Source organism: Benincasa hispida, chromosome 12 (genome assembly GCF_027475165.1).
Source record: "Benincasa hispida cultivar pf3 chromosome 12, pf3_genome.v1.1, whole genome shotgun sequence".
NCBI lineage: Eukaryota > Viridiplantae > Streptophyta > Magnoliopsida > Cucurbitales > Cucurbitaceae > Benincasa > Benincasa hispida.
Window position 1 is genome coordinate 66,628,425 of NC_143489.1, and position 20,907 is coordinate 66,649,331.

Below are 20,907 nucleotides of genomic sequence, written 5' to 3' on the forward strand. Positions count from 1 at the left end.
CGCTTGAATTGCTCCAAATCGAACCTAAAACAACTTGAACCAGGTTGGACGAGTCTGAATCAGACCAACAAAGCCTGAATCGAACCAACCAAAACCATTTGAGGCTGAACCGGATTGAACCTTGAGTAAACCGGTCGAACCAGTTGTGGTCCATCCTCAATGTGCTATTAAGGCCAATCATGTAATGACTGGAGGTAATCATCTAGGGTCATTGCTTTGGGTTGAGAGGAAGTAACAATCGTATAGTGCTTGCTGAAAGCTAAACGATCGTTTAGCTCTATCGCATAGGACTAGACGATTGCTTAGTTCCATCGCATAGTACTAAGCGATCGCTTGACACCATCGCCCAACGCATTCAAGTCATCGTTTAGTAATCGTCACAGCTAAACGATCGCTTAGCTCCATCGTATAGAACATCATTGCGTTGCATAGCATTTATCTACACGATCGCTTAGCTCCACGATGAAACGATCGCTCAGTGCTATCGCGTAGCACTTCATCGCATCGCTTAGCGCACATTGTTGCTAAACGATCGTATAGTACCATCGTTTAGCAAAATCAACGTATCGTTTAGTTCCCACGACAAAGCTGAACAATCGCGTAATACTATCGTATAGCAAATAAACGCATCACTTAGCTCCCGCAGGTACATGATCGTATAGCGTTCAACATCACCACGACCAGCGCATATTACTTGATCGTCTAGCTTTTCTTCTCATTATGTAACGTCTGGAGCTAAACGATCGTTTAACAACTAGACCTTAGCAACAAATTTGAGCAGAAGCTGAAAATACTGGAACAACAGCTTGACCTTCTTTTCTTGTTTCTTCAATTACATCTTAAATTCAACTCTAATGACTCCAAATAAATTATAGACTCTTGCTAACACGTAAATGCTCATAAAAAAAGAGCCAAGTAAAAATTTAATTGAGAAATTAAAGAGAATTAAGATGCCAAAACTCAGAAAACCATAACAGTGCATCAGTTTCATATATCTCATGAAAAAAACACCCAACTTGCTAAAATTAGACCGAATTGAAAGCTTAAAAGATGCTTTGATACCAATCAAATGAGTTAAATAAAATGTAGCGGAAGTATCAAGGATTTATATACATTCAAATTCATTAATTTTGGCAGAAGCTCTGCATGCTTTTCTAAAAAGTGGGTTTTAAGATCATACCTTTGAAGAACTCTCCCAAAAAACGGGTGTAGTCTTCTCTTGATATCACCGTGAACCACCTCAAAGGCTTCCCTACTATGCTCTTGGAGCTTTAGGTAGAGTTGTGGGACTCAAGAACAGCTTGAAGAAGTGAAGAACCAAGAAGAACTCACAGCAACCGATTAAAGAAGACAGTCTCTTCTCACAGAAAATTTTCTCTAAAAAATTCTGCATTCATCCCTCTCAAATGACTCAAATCTTCTTTATATATAGTAGATGAACATGCAAAGAAATGGAGTACATGACTTTGCAACTCATGCTTGGAGAATCAATATAGAGAGGATAATGGCCTTTGTGTCAGCATGAAAATGAAGATAATGGAAAAAACTAATTCTCCATTTTGTGCAACATGCAAAACGAATTTTCACTTTTCTTTTAAAACAAAAAATGATTTCAAAATAATTTTAATTGATAATTGATTTTCTTAAATTAATTTAAAATATTTATTAATTTAATATCAAATATTAAATTAATTTTGGCACAATAATCATCTTCATATATTTAAATCATATTTAAATATATATTCTCTTGTTAAGTTTAATTTGAACGTTTCAAATTAATTTCTTAACCTACCCTAAAGCTTATCCATTTACGAGCTAGTAAGGGGACCTCGCAGACCTACAAATCATGGGCTCCAACGATTCGAGATTAATCGGCTAAACTCATGAGTCCGATCTAACCCCTTTCGTTAACTAATGGGATACTCCACTATAGCCCATAGTTGAACTCCCCTCACTGTAGATGTATTATGTCAACTTAATAACCATAATCAGTAAGTCGATCTTTCACAGGTTGTTCGTAATCACAGCCAGGTGAAAATACCGTTTTACCCCTGTGACTACATCTTGTTCCTTAAGTTCCTACTGATTCTCTAATGAACAATTCTGATTCATAATCTCTATGTATCAAATCCTTTCTCTATCATGAGAAGGCAGGGCCCCATTTGTTCAAGACCTGGAGTCAGTACTTAAGAGAACAACCTATCTACTAACCTTAAATAGGGTAGGAGTGGATTCCATCTTGCAAGGCTATGTCCCCAGCTATTCATCCGGTCTTATCCCCAAAATGGTAAGCTTATTGAGTAGTGCTGTTGGACTACTCTCACCGTTTACAGATCAAAGGATAATCATGAACAAACAGGAGTTCATAGCTAGCTCAGGATTAAGATCAAGTTAACATAGGTTATATAATAAATGAAATAGTCAGTTTTAACAGTAAACGGTCGTTATAAAGAAAAGTGACTATTTTCGTGGTCCAGTCTATATGCAAACTCATTGCATAGGATACCTCCACTCTCATGTCTCAACATGAATGATTTGTGGATCACATCATTTGTAGCACCTTACAACTTCTTGTAACAACTACAGAGTGGGTTGCATCCAATAGTGTTACAAGGATGAGATACCAAATTTCATCCATATACTTATTAGACCATTTAGGCTATATACTGTCAATTTGATCCTGTTTATGTCACTACATAAAGTTACAACATTCAGACTATAGCCAAGGAAGCGTTTATTGAATTTTCATAATAAGGTGCCATGAGGCCGTGCATGAGACTTTACTTCAAACTAATGAGAGAAATCGAGGGATGTGTTGTCACACATCCCGCTCCCACTTACTATAAAAACTATCTTCATTCACCTTGATATTGATCTATACAAACACCATCTATAGGGGGACACTCAAGGTGCCTCGAGGCCGAGTATAGATCTTACGGTTGAAATTTTAAGGAGAAACGTGAAGAGGATAAAATGAAGTATCAAATACCCCATTTTCTCCCACTAAGCGTTTTACCTAGGGTTAATTAACATAGGAAAATTCAACTATTGATTTTAACTAAGTGATTGTTTAATTTGCCCAAAAACAACATTTTCTTTGGATAGTTAGACAATTTTTTTTATTAAGGTTTATTAAACACTTTAACAAACATTAACCAATAATTACATGCTTGTAACAAATCTATCTAATTCACCTTTACAGGTAAGTTTCCAGGTAGGGGTGTTACATTTCCATCAACTTAAACACCCCAGCCTAGATAGAACTAGCCTTAGACAAAAGGTCCCTTATAGATATATTTGTTACAATGTTAATCTTTTAAATAAGAATCAATTTATCCCTATTAAACGGATTAAAAGATTAAACTTAAATTTCATTAGAAAAGTGATCTTAGATCTATATGATTCATATTTTAAAAAATGAATTTAACCTAAGGTTTGCATGCAATTCTGATTTATGGATTTTAATTCTAATTTCATTTTGTTATATCAATTATAAGCAAATGAAATAATTAAAACCATACATTGCAAGTACAACATACTTAGGTAATTTTATAACAATTATAAATTACCCTAAAGTGGTGGCATGCTTCATGAAATTTCATTTTATTAGTAACATACATAACAATTATATACTAAAGTAATAAAATTATTAATAACATACTTCAAACATGCATCATACTATATATTATAATATTAATGATGCATGTATATGTTATTGATATGTTGGGTTTTATGTCCTAAAACTCACAGTTTGTAATGTTAAACATATTCCATTATCAATAAAGATGTTATTGACGTTTATTCAATAAAACTGTTGTTGAATATGTTAATTGCCCTTGTAAAGTCTAAATCCAATAAACTAAAAATCCATGGCTATTATATGAATATATAAACTTTATGTAGAGACATAAGAGTGAATCAAGTTCAGGAAATAGCGAAAATGGTCTATAGTATACGAATAAGGTTGGGTACCTTATTCTGGTAATACTATTGGATGCGGCCCACTCTGTAGTTGTTACAATTTGTTGTCAAGTGCTACAAATGAAGTGATCCTGATTCGTTCATGTATTGACATGAGGAGTGGGGGCGTCCTATGCAATGAGTTTGTATAAGATCGGACCAAGAATTAAGTCACTCTTGCTTTATAATGTTGTTTACTGTTTAAGACTGACTATTTCAAAGCGATGACCTAGGTAACTTGACTTTAATCCTGAGTTAACTATGAACTCCTGTTTATTTGGAATTATCCTTAGATTTGCATGGGTGAGGGTTGACTTAACAACGCCGACTCAATAAGCCTCCCATTTCAGGGGTAAGACCGGGTAGATAGTTGGGAACATAGGGTGCAACATGGAATTCACTTCTACCCACTTTTAGGGATAGTAGAGAGGTTGTTCCCTTAAGTGCTGACTCCAAGTCTTGAACAAGAGGCCCCACCCTCTCATTGGCTCAAGAGGGACTCGGTTTAGTGATTGGATCACAAACCAATTATTCATTAGAGGATCAATGAGACATAAGGAGCAAGATGTAATCTCGGGGGTAAAACAACTTTTGACCCAACCATTATTACGAACAACCTATGAAGGGCTGACTTACAAATCATGGTTATATCAAGTGGACATAATATATCTACAGTGATGGGAGTGCAACTACTAGACTTTAGTGGAGTGACTCGGTAGTTAACGAATGGTGGTTAATTAGGTTAAAAAGTTTAGTCAGTTAATCATATATCGTTGGAGCCCATATTCTATAGGTCCATGAGATTCCCCTACTAGCTCATATCAGACTAAACCTTATAACAGTGTGACGAACGAATTTGAAGTGTTCAAATTCGATTTTTGGAGCAAAGCGTTAAATATATACGATATATTGAACCTATTGTTTAATTGTAAATTAAATATAAAGAGAGAGAAAATAAGAGATATTTAAATAAGATTTAAATATCAAGATTATGAATAGAGATTCATATAAATTGGAATAAGTGTTGGACTTAATATTAAATTAAATTAATTATTTATTTAATACTAATTTAATTTTAAAATTGATTATTAGAATTAATTTTGAAATTAAATGGAATTGATCAAAATTGAATTAAAAGTCAAATTGTTGACTAGGTCAAAAATGCAATAGAAGTCAAATTGTTGATTTTTGAAAGTCAAAAAGTCAAATTTGTTGACTTTGGACTCTGAAAGTCAAACTTTGACCAAGCTAGTGGAAAAATCAAATATTTGTGAGTGGAAAATGCCAACATTTGCATGGCTAAATGTTGTTTTCATTTGAAGACACTTGTCCCACTAAATCCCACTTTGAGTCCGTGGATTTTTTAGTGTCAAATTCTCATTAAACTCAAAGTTACATGTTTGCATGTAATGGTCTTTAAAAGAGAGTGTTTATTGCTTTTGGAGAACTTTTGGCCACAGTGGGTTTAAATGAGATTATGTGATAATCTCATTCATTTTTCTCTCAAAGCTTTAGCCTTTTCCTCTCCAAATTAGTCACTTACTGGATTCCAACATCCCGTTCTAAGGCCGGAGAATAGTTGGGAAGACTCTCGTGATGGTCTAGGAACCGTTTGTGAGGAGATTGGAGTTGATTTGGAGAAGATTCAAAGACTATAAAGGTTGTATTCTTTTCCTCCTTTTTCTTGGTTTATTGCATGCATGCTTATCTTAGTAATTAATCTAATTAGAGTACTTTAGATCCATTTTTCTTCTGCTGTGCATGTTTTCGTTCCATCATAATGCATGCATGCATATATTATAGCATTTATACTATATGATGCATGAGCATGCTATAAAATTAAATCATGCATCTAAACATATATTCTAATAATTATAATATAAACGATGCATGAAAATAAATGCATAATCTATGGTAGGATTTAATACTATATGACATACAATATGATATACATATTTTATTAAAAATCATACATCAAATGCATGATTAATTAAAAAATTATTGGACCAGGATTGGACACTTAAACTATTAATTAAATTAATATAGCTCTTATATTAATTTAATTAATAAAAAAATCTAACTATTACATAATTAAATGATCAACGGGTTCAAAACAAGTGAACCAAGGCTTGAACCGCTTGAACCGAAACATTCAGCCTTTGAATCAGACCCGGATCGCTCAACAATGTTCGCCCACAGCCATCGCAAAGCAACGATCATCCAACTCCACACCTAGCAACGATCGCATAGTGCTATCACATAGCAATGAATGCTTAGTGCTATCGCATAACAACGACTGCCTAGTACTATGGCATAACAATGATTGCCTAGTGCTATCCCATAGCAACCATTATCCAACACCACGCTTAGCAACGATCGCATAGTGCTATCACGTAACAACGAACGCCTAGTGCTATCGCATAGCAACCATTATCCAACGCCACGCCTAACAACAATTGCCCAACACTCGCTTAATGATCACCCAACAATCCTTCAAACGATTTTCTTCTTTTTCCAATGTGGATGCCATTTACTCCAAAAACACACCAGGAACAGCACAAACGACCCAAAACTTAAAAAACAGACTCGATCACAATTAATTGCCCCAAAACATGGGCTCTTGACCTTCTTCGCTTGTTTCTTCAACTTTGTAAAACGAATGACCCAAAATTGGAATTTTCACTATATAAGAAAGCCTCTGTATATAATTTTCACAAAACTGTAAGAGAATGAGGGATTCTTCCCATTCTCATGTCTGAGAGAGTAAAATGTGGGGACTTGTCAACTCCCTCCCATAATTAGTTATTTTTTTAAATAAATAAATGAAAAAAAAATTATTTATTTAATAAAACATTTAATATATATGTATATATATGGTAACTACCCACATTTAGGGATAGTAGAGAGGGTGTTCCCTTAAGTGTTGGCTCCGTTGAATAAGAGGCCCTACCCTCTCGTTAGCCTGAGAGAGATTTGATTTGTTGATTGGACCACAAACAAATTGTTCATTAGAGGATCAGTGGAACTTAAGGAACAAGAGGTATTCTCGGGGGTAAAACAACTATTGACCCAGTTGTTATTACGAACAACCTGTGAAGGGTTACTTACTAATCATGGTTATATCGAGTGGACATAATATATCTACAGTGAGTGGAGTGTAACTACTAGACTTTAGTAAAGTGACCTAGTAGTTAACAAATGAGAGTTAAATCGGTGTAAAGAGTTTGACATTTAATCTCGGATCGTTGGAGCCCATGATCTGTAAATCCTTAGGTCCCCCTAAACAGAATTAGCCTTAGAATAGCGTGATAGGTGTTAATTTGAATCGTTGAAATTTGAATTAAGGGAATAAGTAATTATATGTGATATAATTACACATTGAAATTGGAGAATCGATTAATATTTAAATATGATTTAAATATTAATTTCATGAATGGGGATTCATGGCGATAGAATTGGTGACAAACTAACTTAATATTTAATATTAAATTAATGGAATTAATTAAATTATTTAATTAGTTATTAATTATTAATTTTATTAAAAAATTCATTATTGAATTAATTTTGTAAAATTAATAAATTTTTCAGTTTTAATTAAAGAATTAAAAATTGAAAAATGGTTTTTGTTTTTTAAAATTAATTTCAAAATAAAAAGAAATTGAAAATGGAAAATCCCATGTGGGATTTTCCCACTTTCAAGCACACATCTTATTCACCAAATCCCACCACAAACTTGAAGGTGGAGCTGGCCATTTTAGATGCAATCTGATTGCATATATTGATGGTACAAAACTAAAGCTTCGAGGCGGGGAAAAGCTCATGCAAAACTATTGAATTTGCTGAAATTCTGAGGTTGAAAAAGAGGTCTTCAACAGTGTGAAAATCAGTGACCTTTGTCTTCATTTCCCTAAATTTCAGCTTATTTTGAGTCCCACAACTCAATCTAAGGTTCCTGGAGGATAGTAGGAAAGCTCTAGTGGTGGTTCATGACTAGAAAAAGGGAGAATTGTAGCTGAATTTCGAGTTTGAAGTAGAACTTCAAAGGTATGTTTGAAACCCTATTGTTATTTGATGAGCATGCTTAATTTAGAGCTAAAATTGATGAATTAGAGTGCTTAATGATTCTATTTTTTTTCGCTACACGTTTGTAGAAACTAACACCTTTGATGTGTTAGTTTATCGGTTTGTGGTTAAAGCAACAAATTTTGAAACAAAACATCATATATTTTATTACATAAATAAAATGTTTATACAATACAATTACAAACTATAGGACCCTATGTATTTAGGGCATCAACCCCAACATATATGATATAACTATTTTATCATATAATATATATTAAACTATATGTTATACCAAATATAACATATAACATATAGCTTAATATTGTACCAAATACAATATAACCTATAGTTACAACAATATTTAATATAAATCTCATTTATATTAAATTTAATTATATGAATCCAATTCACATAATTAATATTTGAATCATATTTAAATATTTATTTTCTCTCATATAAACTTTATATTATAATGTATCAAATATATTATAGTAATCATATCATATATAGTTAGATTAAATTAATTATATCATATAATTAATTTTCTCAATCAATTTGAACAATTCAAATTAATCAAAAAATTGATTCTCATTAATTCCTGTTGAGCTACAGAGGAGACCTCATGGACCTATAGCTTGAAGCTCCAAGGTACGTGAATAATTAATTCAACTCTTTAATTAAAATATTAACCATCCATTAACTATTAGGCACTCCACTAAAGACCAATGTTGCACTCTTCGCATTACAGATATATTTCTGTGTCCATCGGATTTAACCAATTAATAGTACGAAGACCCTTAAAAAATTGCTCGTAAGTACATCTGGACCAAAATTATCGTTTTGCCCCTATAGTTAAATCTTACTCTATAAGTACTACTAATCCCTCTAATGAACAATAAATCATAGTCCAAATATGATCAAACCCCTCTCAGGCCAAGAGAGAGTGTGTCGCCACATTGTTGAAGCCCCGAAATCAACCCTTCAGTGAGTTACTTACCCCGACGTTAGGGAAAGAGTGAATCCCGTCCTGTGTAGTTGTGTTCCTAGCTTCCCAATCAGACAAATTCCTAAAATGGTAGACTTATTGAGTCAGTGATCTAGCCACTCTCATCTATACAAATCAAAGGGCCGCCTTCATAGGCAGGAGTTCACTACTCACTCAGGATTCAAGTCATGTCACTTATGGTCATCCTTGTGAAATGTAAGTCTCAATTATGAACGACATTATATAACGACACTAATCATTTCATGGCCCATTCTTATACAAACTTCTTTGTATAGAATACCCCCTTAATATGTCTTCACATGAGTGATCACGATCAGATCATTTGTAGCACTTTACAACAATTGTAACATCTACAAAGTGGGTCGTACTCATAGTGTCATCAAGATAAGGTATCCAACCCTATCCATCTAGTACAAACCATTTAGGTTATCACTTAAACATGATCCACCCATATGTCTCTACATACATGTTTAAGCTACAAGACAACCTTGGATGTTAGTTTATTGGTTTGTGGATTAATGTAACTAAATGTCAAATAAAACATCACATATTTTATTATATAAATAAAATATTCGTACAATACAATTATAAACTATAGGACTCTACGAGATTCAGGACACAAATCTTAGCAATCTCCCACTTGACCTAAAGATAATGGAATGTACAATATAAAAGTCAAACTAATATATAAATTACACAAACAATAAACTATGGCATAAACTTATAACACGTCCATGCCTGAAAGGTAGTAAATATCTCTTGGAGTTTTGCATCGAATACTTGACAAGCTTTTGTCAATGTACGATGCTTGAGACAGGGCTAGCATTTTGTTCTTTTGATCACTAAAGATTTGAATTCCCAGAACAAACTGAGCCTTTCCTAAATCTTTCATTTGGAATTGGATCGCTAGTTAGTTCTTAACTTCAATCAGTAGAACAACATCATTCCTTATGTGTAAGATATCGTCTACATACAACACTAGAAAAGCTACTGAATTATTGATGATTTTCTTGTATACACAAGGCTCATCAACACAAGTAATCTGGGATATTTTAGATTCCATTTGCCAACAATCTTTCCAATGGATCCATCACCAAAAGTGACTTGACCTGATCCAATCGCCTTAATGTCAGAAATATAAATCTTGTAGCCAGTCATATGCATCGAGCACCCGCTATCAAAGAACTAATCACTTTTGGTTGTAGATCGAAGAGATGTGAGAATCACATTACACAGATTTTGGCTGGTTTTAACTTTCCACACTTTCTTTACAGGGGAAATATTTGATTTCCTTTTGAATACATGCCTAGTAAAAAATGCGGGATTCTCATTATTATGATATCCATGAAGCTTGTAATAGCAGGGTCTTATGTGACTTTTTCTTCCACAAAAATGATAGATCCACTGCACTTTATTCACTTCGAACTTGTTTCAAAATTGGGTTTTGGTAGAACATTCAAGCTGTGAATTTCTCCAAGACACTTGTTCTTTAACAAACATAATTTTTTGTTTCCCTTTGTCCAAAGATTGCCTTCCTTTTGAACTGCTGGAACCAGAGAATCTAATGCCTCAAGTATCCCTGGCTTACTTTCATAAATGATTTTATCAAGGTGATCTGTTCCAGAATTTAACATTATATATTGACTCTTTTTCAACTTTAACTTTATTGAGTTTACGCTTCAAGTAAAAAGTGACAAACATAAGACGAGTGTTATAAGCAATAAGTGATTCTATCCTTCCCTTCTAGATATCAAGAGCCTTTGCATCCTCACATTTCTGCTTGTATAGCTCATATATGCATATTCAATTGATGAGTCAAATGATTCATCATTACCAACTATTGCAGTGAGTTCATCCATAAGTTGTTTATTTTCAGAACTGTCAGATGAAATGCAACTAACAAAATCTTGACATCTTCTTTAGACTCACTACTGACATCAGACTCTTCATCAGACAAAATCATGACGTAACTTTTGTTTTGATATTTCAGGAATGTAGTGAAGGAACCTGTGAAAGCCTTAAGCGGAAACTTGGATTGTCCCAATTTTTAGTTTTCACATAACACAAATTACAGAAACATGACTATGCAAAAACACAAAAATTACAGCATGCAAAATAAAATTAAAGGAAGAGGAAGAAACCCTTACCTTTGAATAATGAATTTCTTCATGTGAACCTCTTCTCAAGATAGTCATGTACAAAACATGATCAATCTCCAAATGGCACCACCACGAAAATATATTTTGTATTCTTTGGGATGAGAATTCAAGGAGTTGTGTGGGCTCTTGGAATTTTGGAAGAGAGGGAGATTAAAGGGAATTGAGAGAAGAGAATGTCTGGGAGAGAAAAACACAGAGAGATCTTTTTCTTTTCTTTTTCACTCACAGAGCTCTATCTTTCTTCCACAAAAATCGTGAAGAAAGAAATCCCATAACAACCATTCTCACACACGTAGTGAGTTGAGAGAGATTAAGGGAGGGAAGTTATTTCCCTCCCTAAATTTCAAAAAATTAAAATTAGTAAATAATAAATTAATTAATTTATATATATATATATAACCATATAACCTATAACCTATGGTTTAATATTGTAGCATATATAATATAACCTATAGTTTTAATTCTCTCATCAATGGTACTTAATATAAATCTCATTTATATTAAATTCAATTACATCAATTCATATAATTAATATCTGAATCATATTCAAATATTTGTTTCCTCTCAAATAAACTCTATATTATAATGTATCAAATACATTATAGTCATTATATCATATATAATTAAATTAAATTAATTATATCACATATAATTAATTCCCTCAATTAATTTGAACAATTCAAATTAATCCAAAATTGATTCTCATAAAATCCCTATTGAGCTACAGAGGGGACCTCATGGACCTGTAGCTTGAAACTCCAATGTTACTTGAATAATTAATTAAACTTCTTTAATTAAATTATTCAACATCCATTAACTGTCGGGTACTCCACTAAAGACCTACAGCTGCACTCTTCGAACTATAGATATATTTCTGTGTCCATTGGATATAACCAGTCAACAGTGCGATGACCTTTCACAAATTGCTTGTAAGTACAATTAGGTCAAAGTTACCGTTTTTTCCCCTGCCACTAGAAGAAATTCAGGCTTTAATGTCGATTGAAAAAAGTAAAATCGGATGTATAATGTCGGTTTAAAAAAAATGGATCTTTAATGTCGGTTTTAAACCAACATTGAAGATGGGCTTTAATGTCAATTTAAAACCGACATTAAAGGTGTAATTTTTTTTCTTATTTTATTAAATAATATAACCCTAAATCGCGACTCCTTCTCCTCTTACCTTTCGCGCTGACACAGTCGCTCCTTCTCTTCATTATCAGCTTTCTTCCTTCGCTATCCATCGATCGTTCTTCACGTCGTCCGTCGATCTTTCTCATTTCTCATGTCTTTAAGCTTTATTCGATAAGCTGCTTCTCTCCTTTTATCTCTTTTCTTCAATTTTGATTTATCTCGTTGGAGTTCGTTGAATGTTTGATTGCTAATAATTCATAAGGCGAAAGGAGATAACGAATTTTGCTGTAGGTGTGGATTTTACTTTTTTTTTCCTCCTCCGTTTTCGTTTGTTTCAGTACTCTATTATTGTTGCCTATGAATAAGAAAAATAAGCTATGTTAGGTAAACTTGGAGAACTCTGTTAAACAATAAGCAAAACTCTGTTATCGTTGCCTATGAATAAGCAAAATATATCAGTAAGCCGTGTTAGGTAAACTTGGAGAACTATGTTAAACAATAAGCAAAACTCTGTTATCGTTGCCTATGAATAAGAAAAATATATCAATACTCTCTTAGTGTTTAAGCAACGAAACAAAGAATATATTTGGGGAGATTAGGTAAACTTCAAATTCATGAGTAATTCATTCAGCTATGGCATTGGATATTTAAGCATTGTTTCAACTATAGCTTCTTATATTATCTTGACTTCACACAAGTTTTGGTTCATTGGTGCCTGGCGTACTCATCAATATGTTGATCTAATCTTGAAATTATGAGATACTGTGATTTAAGGGAACAACAATTTCTTAAACCTTTATTTTTATTTTGGCAAAGGTTTCTCTCGCAAAATTGTATTTAATTATAAAAATGGATTGCTTACTATATCAATTGAAATGAATTGGAACTTCCATTCGAAGCTCTTTGTATGCATATGAACTAGGGTAGTAAGTCTAAGCATTTTTGCATTTATTGATGAGCTGGAAATTTATATCATCTTGGGGATTTGGAAGGAAGATAGTGAGATTGCATTGGACGTGTTTTAAGAAGATTGACAAGTGGAGAAGGTGCACCTGAAACAAAAAGGACTTCATAACAACATTAATAACAAAGACAAGGTAATATTTATAAGATGCTTATCTTAAAAGTCTAGTTGTTCTAAATTTGTTGATGTTACATATTTTACAATCATCGTGGTAGAGGCGAAAAAGTGAAACGGGGAGCATGCTTTGTTCAGTTGGAGAAAAAGGAAATTCTAAAGCTTTATTCGATGGCCATTGTTGGTGGTAGCGGCTTAAAAATGAGTAAATGGAGTCCAGAAGAAAGAAAAGGTTTTTTCTTTCTTTTCTTTTCTTTTTCTTTCCTTTTTAAATAATGTCATGTTCTTTGTATTTAGTATTAGAGAGGGATAGTGGAATAATGTTTTCAACAAAAGCAAAAAGTAAATCATACTGAATTGGTTGTTGTTGTGTTTGATTTTGTTGGTGGTGGCTTAACCTCTGCTTCTTCTATTAGGAATATAAAACTCTCGAGCATCCCATTTCACCTAATATTCATTAATGGTTCATCAGGTGACCAACAAAACACTAATAGCAGTGGAGCGTGTGTGTGTGTGTGGGGGGGGGGGGGGGGGAGCATGGATGTTACTTTTGTATAAGTTCACCGTGAAGGCATACATTGCATCTTTGCTTAAAATTTTATTGTGAACTGGCACTGATATGATAATATATGCTTGATTACCAATTTTTATCAAAGCAAGGTAAAACAGTTACGCAGTACATGACTTGGGGAGCATTGCCTGCTGAAGAATGAACCCGCTTATTTTCTTTTTATCATATTATTATGAACTGTAGGATTAGATTGTGTGCTATAACTATCTTGAAGTTATGATCATCGTAGTTTTGATTAAGTGTAATTGTTTGCATTAATCTTTGATGACTAATAACTAAAAAGAGTGGAATGTGAGGGTGTTTTGCTAAGAAGATTATATTGGGTTGCTCAATGTTATATGAGAGTTTTATTTGGTTGGATTGTAATTTACTGAGTTTTGTTTTTGTTGCAGATGACGTAAGCATCCTTTAGTTACAAGTTTTACTAGAGAAAGTGCACCATTGATTTTTGAAATTTCAGTTAAGGAACAAGTGAAGTATAAAATATACTCCTCACTATCATCTTGAAACTAACTTGTGTTTGAATAGTAGTTTCCTATTAAATGAAAAGAAGATGTTGAGATCATAATTGATTTGTTTGCTGGTGATTCTATCTAGTGTTTGAATGTTGAGGAAAAATGAAATTATTTTGTACAAAGAAGGAAGAGAAAGGTTAAGAGCTCTCAATGCTGAGCAATAATGGCCTTTTTTTAAGATCAAAGACTTATAATGCAGATTTACGCATGCAAGGTAAAGGATGAGAAGTAGACAACAAGATTTTAAGATGGTTTGGCAAGAGGTGCCTACGTCCATAAGAAGAGCTAAGATTTCTTGAGAAGTAGAAAGGGAAAAATATTACAGATAAATTCGTCTAACTCATTGATTTCACTCTTTTTTATCTCTCTCTTTTAGATCTTTTATATATATGATATTTACAATTTTGTTGAGAGATAAAAGTAAGGTAAAATGTCAGTTTCACTTTAAATAGTTACTGTTTTAACATTTTTCAATATACTTGAGGAAGAACGGGATGTCATAATCAAGCATGGAACACAATCATGAGAGAGTCGGTGTGCTGCAACACATGGGATGTAGATGTCTCAGTTCAAGAAGGTACTTTGTTATGCTTACAATTGCTATTCTTTTGGGGTTGGGAAAGAAGTGAGTTACTAAAACCAACTCAAGAAGGTACTTTGTTGTTTACTCATGTCCCTTTGTGAAAAATATAATATTCTTATGCTTTGAGTGTTAAACTGCAACTAGGTAAACTAGCTAAATCTATGAGGATCAATTTTGTTTATGATCAAAATTATCTCGATAGTAGATAGGTTACTAATTGTTGTTACACTTTTTTTCACTTGAATAAGATATACAAGAGAAATGAGCAATATTGTGGTGATTGAACCATATAGAAGATAGGTTACTTGTTTTCTTATCTTCTTTTTTTCTTCTCTCTTGACAAGGCGATTCTTTTTTTTCAAAATAGTCTCTTCTTAGCCTTTGCGAGTGGATACGAAACTATTTCAGAGTAAGATTCTTTTGGAAACTAGTCGAATTATAATTTGGGAGCTAACTCATTTGAGTAATAATGAAATGACTTTGAGTGAAGTTTTTTATTTTGTTAGGTTCAAGTTTGATGTGTAAGGCTAAATTTTGATTCTTAAGGATTTGAAAGGAAGATAGGAAGATTGCATTGAACATGTTTTAAGAAGGTTGACAAGGGAGAAGATGCACCAAACATTAAAAGGACTTCATAACAAAAGATGCATATACGCAAGGAGAGATCGACATAATTCGGACCCAATTGGCAAGTTTTGTTGGCTAATTTGTGTAAGGATGTAATTCTTGTTTTTTTCGTCTCAATAGAATGTAAATGCTAGCTTAGAATGAATGTAAATTTATCTAACCATGATCTTTGTGAATGGAATTAGTACTAATATGATATTTGTCAATATTATCTCAGTCTTTAGGTGAGAAGGGAGAGCTTGTAAAAGCACCAATTCAGGCGTCGAAGAAAAGGATTTCAGAGGAAAAAGCACTTGCGGATTAAAGAACAAGTGAGGGATTAAGATTTTTTTAAAAAATTATTTTACACAGTGTTGGATTACTACCTATTTTGTTGTTTACTAATTAAAACTTAACCAAGTTTCAAAGGAAAAAAATACACATGGTGAAAGGGAAAATTGGGTTAAAAGTTGGAGTTCTCAATATTTATGAGAATTTGACCGAAACTGCGATGATAGTACCTTAACTAACCAAGCTTATTTCTTTTCATAAGTTTAGGTGTTTATAAGTTTTTTTTTTTGTTAATTATGTTTATGCATTTGTCCAAATAAATTTGATTGCTATTAATCTTCTCTTAGAGGGATAAGCTTATACTTTCTTGGGTTCATAAAGTGATTGCATTTGTTTTCTGCTTTATCTTCAACTTTTGGGAAAAATTGAAGGCTACAATGTGGATATAAAACTCCATCTTTGTGACTTTAATTTTTGACTCTGGCTTATACTTTCTGGCGTTTATACTTTGTGACTTTGGCTTTTGGAGGCATTAAAGGTTAGAACTTTGTAACCATCATTCTCATATGTAGATTTGAACTTATTATATGGTTATCTATGTGTATATTCCTGAAATTTTTGAATGCTTGCAGTTTTATGTACAGTTTCTAAGTCTTTTCAAGTGACTCTAATGATATGAAAATTCCTGTTTGAGAAGTTATAGTGTGCTTATTTCTCTTTGGACCATATTGGATTAGAATGTAACACCCGTTTATGACTCATGGGTACTATTTATTTGTAGTTTAGATTTGATTCAAGGTACTTGAGTTTGTAGATTGCACTATGGTAGTTTGTGGGTTATTCATGCACTATAGTAATCTTTGTGACAACTTTTTAGGTTTGAAGTATATTGTGAGCTAAATTTGCTTATTGATATATGTGTTCTTGAATATTCATTTTTTGGGAACTCTGATAGTTCTGTTGAGAACAAGTGGTTGTGAAATATTTTTGGGAGTGTGTTTCTTTGAACAGGTTCAAGGTAAATTTTTGGTTTTGTTGTGGTAGCATCGTTATACTGCTGAAAATTTTTCATCGTCTTCGTATCTCATATCTAGTTAACCAAGCTTCTCTTCTTCAAGATCTTGAAAAAGAAGATTCTTTCATTTATTCAACTATTGAGTTTTCTTGTTTTGCAGATGCAGCAAATGAGTAAATATTTGGTATCGCAACCTCTTTATGCTTTTTCTTGGGGAACTTTAGATCCAACACATTCACTACAAGAATTTTTCCTTGAATGTACCATTTATGCACATTCCCAATAAACACGGTTAGTTGAATATAAATTCTTATCACATTTTCACTTTCAATCCTTTATCTTAACCTTTTTTTATTTCTGATACTTTGAACAACAGTGGTCAGACAAAGATGTCTATAACCAGACACTACTGAAGCTAGGGGGTTGGTTCAAGAAGAATTATGAAGGGATCCATACTTACCAAGTAGAGAGAGACAGTAATCTCATAATGTTTGTATTACTTGTAATTTGTGTTTTCAAGGCCTGAATTATTGTAAAGCCTTTTAAATTATAATTTTATAACAGAATTTGTGGATTAAATGTAATAGATTTACAATTCATATATGAATAATATGTCATAGCCACAACGTTCAATGATGATGTGTCATGTTATACTTTTTGACCAAAAAAATGGATTCGGCAACGAAATTAAAAAAAAAGGACAGATTCGGGCTTCAATATCGGTTAATAATAAAAAGGAAAAATAGAGGCTTTAATGTCGGTTGCAACTGACATTAAAGACCTTTATTGTCGGTTGGAAATTTCACTGAAGGTCTTTAATGTCGGTTGCAATCGACATTAAAGGCTGTGTTATTGAAGCCCTTTAATCTCGATTTAAAACCGATGTTAAACGCAACCAACATTAAAGGGCTTTAATAACACTATCTTTAATGTCGGATTAAAACCGACATTAAAGCCCGAATTTCTTCTAGTGTTTAGTTATATATAACTCCTTAAGTACCACTGATCCCTCTAATGAATAATAACTCATAGTCCAACTATGATCATATCCCTTATGGGCAAAGAGAGGGTGGGGCACCACATTGTTCAAATCCCAAAATCAGCCCTTAAAGGAGAAATTTATCTACTTATCCTGACATTAAGGAAGGAGTGAATTTCATCTTGTGTAGTTGTGTTCCCAACTTCTCAATCAGATGAATCCCTAAAATAGTAGGCTTATTGAGTCGGCGATCTGGCCACACTCACCCATACAAATCAAATGACCGCCTTCATAGGCAGGAGTTCACAACTCACTCAGGATTTAGGTCATGTCACCTATGGTCATCCTGGTAAAATGTAAGTCTCAATTATGAATGACATTATATAATGAGACTAATCATTTCATGGTCCGGTCTTATACAAACTCCTTTCAAAAGAATACTCCTGCTCACATGTCTCCACGTGAATGATCAAGTGCAGATCATTTGTAACACTTTACAACAATTGTAACATCTACAAAGCAAGTCATACTCGTAGTGTCACCAGGATAAGGTACCTAGCCTTATCCATCTACTATAGACCATTTAGGTTATCACTTAAACATGATCCACCTGTATGTCTCTACATATATGTTTAAGCTACAGATGATAACTTTGGATATTAATTTATTGGTTTGTGGGTTTAATGCTACTAAATGTCAAATAAAATATTTTATATTTTATTAAATAAATAAAATGTTTGTACATTACAATTACAAACTACATAACCCTACGAGATTCAGGGCATCAACCCCAATAGTCTCCCACTTGCCTAAAGCTAGTGGAGTATACAATATAAAAGTCATACTAATATACAAGTACACAAAGCAATAAACTAGGGCATAACATGTGCCCAGTTAAAAATCTCCCACTTGCCCTAGACTAAATGTAGTCTGTCCTGTAGATCCATACTCTGCAGGTGACCCACAAACACCTTAGCCATGAGGGCCTTTGTAAACGGATCAGTAACGTTGTGTTCCGAAGCTATTTACATGAAAATCACGTCCCCTCGATGCACAATCTCTCAGATGAGATGATACTTCCACTCTATATGCTTCATGCGCTTGTGACTCCAAGACTCTAAGGAATTAGCCATAACACCAGTTATAATAAAGGGTGATGGGCTTTGACATGTATGGAACCACTTCCAGATCTGTTAGGAATTTCCTGAGCAATATAGCTTCACAAGCCTCTACATACTCAACCTCCATTATGGAATCAACAATGCACCCCTACTTGGTACTCCTTCAAACTACTACATTTTCGTTAATAGTGAACAATGATTCAGATGCGGACTTCCAAAAATCCTTATTAGTCTGGAAATCAAAGACTGTGTATCCTATAAGGATCAAATTCTTAGAACCATACATGAGCATGTAGTCCCCTTGTTCTCCGTCGATACTTGAGGATGTTTTTAATGACTGTCCAGTGATTAAATCCTAGATTAGACTGATATCTACTGACTATCCCCATGGCACAGTAAATGTCAGGTCTAGTACATAACATCACGTACATCAGACTACCAACAACCGATGTATAGGGGATCCGTCTAATTTCTTCAACCTCTTAAGGTGTCTTAAGACACTGATCCTTAGAAAATATAACTCCATGCCTAAAAGGGAGTAAACCTCTCTTGGAGTTCTGCATAAAAAATTTGACAAGCATTTTTTTTAATATACAATGCCTGAGACAAAGTTAGCGTTTTGTTCTTTCGATCTTTAAAGATCCAAATGCCCAGAACAAACTGTGCCTCTCTCAAATCTTTCATTTGGAATTGGGTCACTAGCCAATTATTAATTTCAATTAGTAGACCTACATCATTTCCAATGAGTAGGATATTGTTAACATAAAACACTGGAAAAGCTACTGAATTGTTGATGATTCTCTTATAATCACAAGACTCATCAACATTTTGATCAAAGTCATAAGATTTGGTTGCAATTCAAACTTATATTCCAAGATCGAGAAGCTTGTTTCAATCCATAAATAGACCGATTAAGGTTGCAAACCTTTTGCTCTTGACCTTGGGTTATGAATCCCTCAAGCTGCTTCATATAAATGGTCTCCTCATGATTGCCATTCAAAAAGGCAATTTTGACGTCTATTTGTGAGGTTTCATAGTCAGTGTGAGGCAACAGACAGAAGGATCCGGATAGACTTCAACAAGGCAACAGGCGAGAAAGTTTCCTTATAGTCGACTCCTTTAACTTGGGTATAACCCTTTGCCACAAATTTAGCCTTAAAGGTTTGCACCTTCCCATCAACACCCTGTTTTCTCTTGTAGCTCCATTTGTAACCTATAGGTTTACTCCATCAGGTTGATCTACAAGATCTCAAACAGAATTGAAGTACATAGACCTTTTACTATGGTTTAGAATTGAGAGGATTTAGAGGTTGGTGAAAAGTGGACTTCTAAATGGTTTAGAAGAAAACTCTTTACCGGTTTGTGAGTCATGCCTTGAAGGCAAAATAACTAAATGACATTTTATTGGAAAAGGTTATAGAGCCAAAGAAACCTTTGAGCTTATACATTCAGACCTTTGTGGTCCAATGAATGTAAGAGCACAAGGTGAGTATTAATATTTCATCTCTTTCATAGATGATTATTCAAGATATGGGTATCTATACCTAATGCAACATAAGTCTGAAGCTCTTGAAAAGTTCAAGAAGTACAAGACTGAAGTTGAAAACTTGTTAGGTAAAAAGATAAAAACACTACTATCTGATCATGGTGGAGAGTATATGGACTTAAGATTCCACAACTATATGATAGAACATGGAATCACGTCCCAACTCTCAGCCCTAGGTACACCTCAACAGAATGGTGTATCAGAAAGGAGAAACAGAACCCTGTTAGACATGGTTCGGTCTATGATGAGTTATATTCATCTTCCTGACTCGTTTTGGGGAT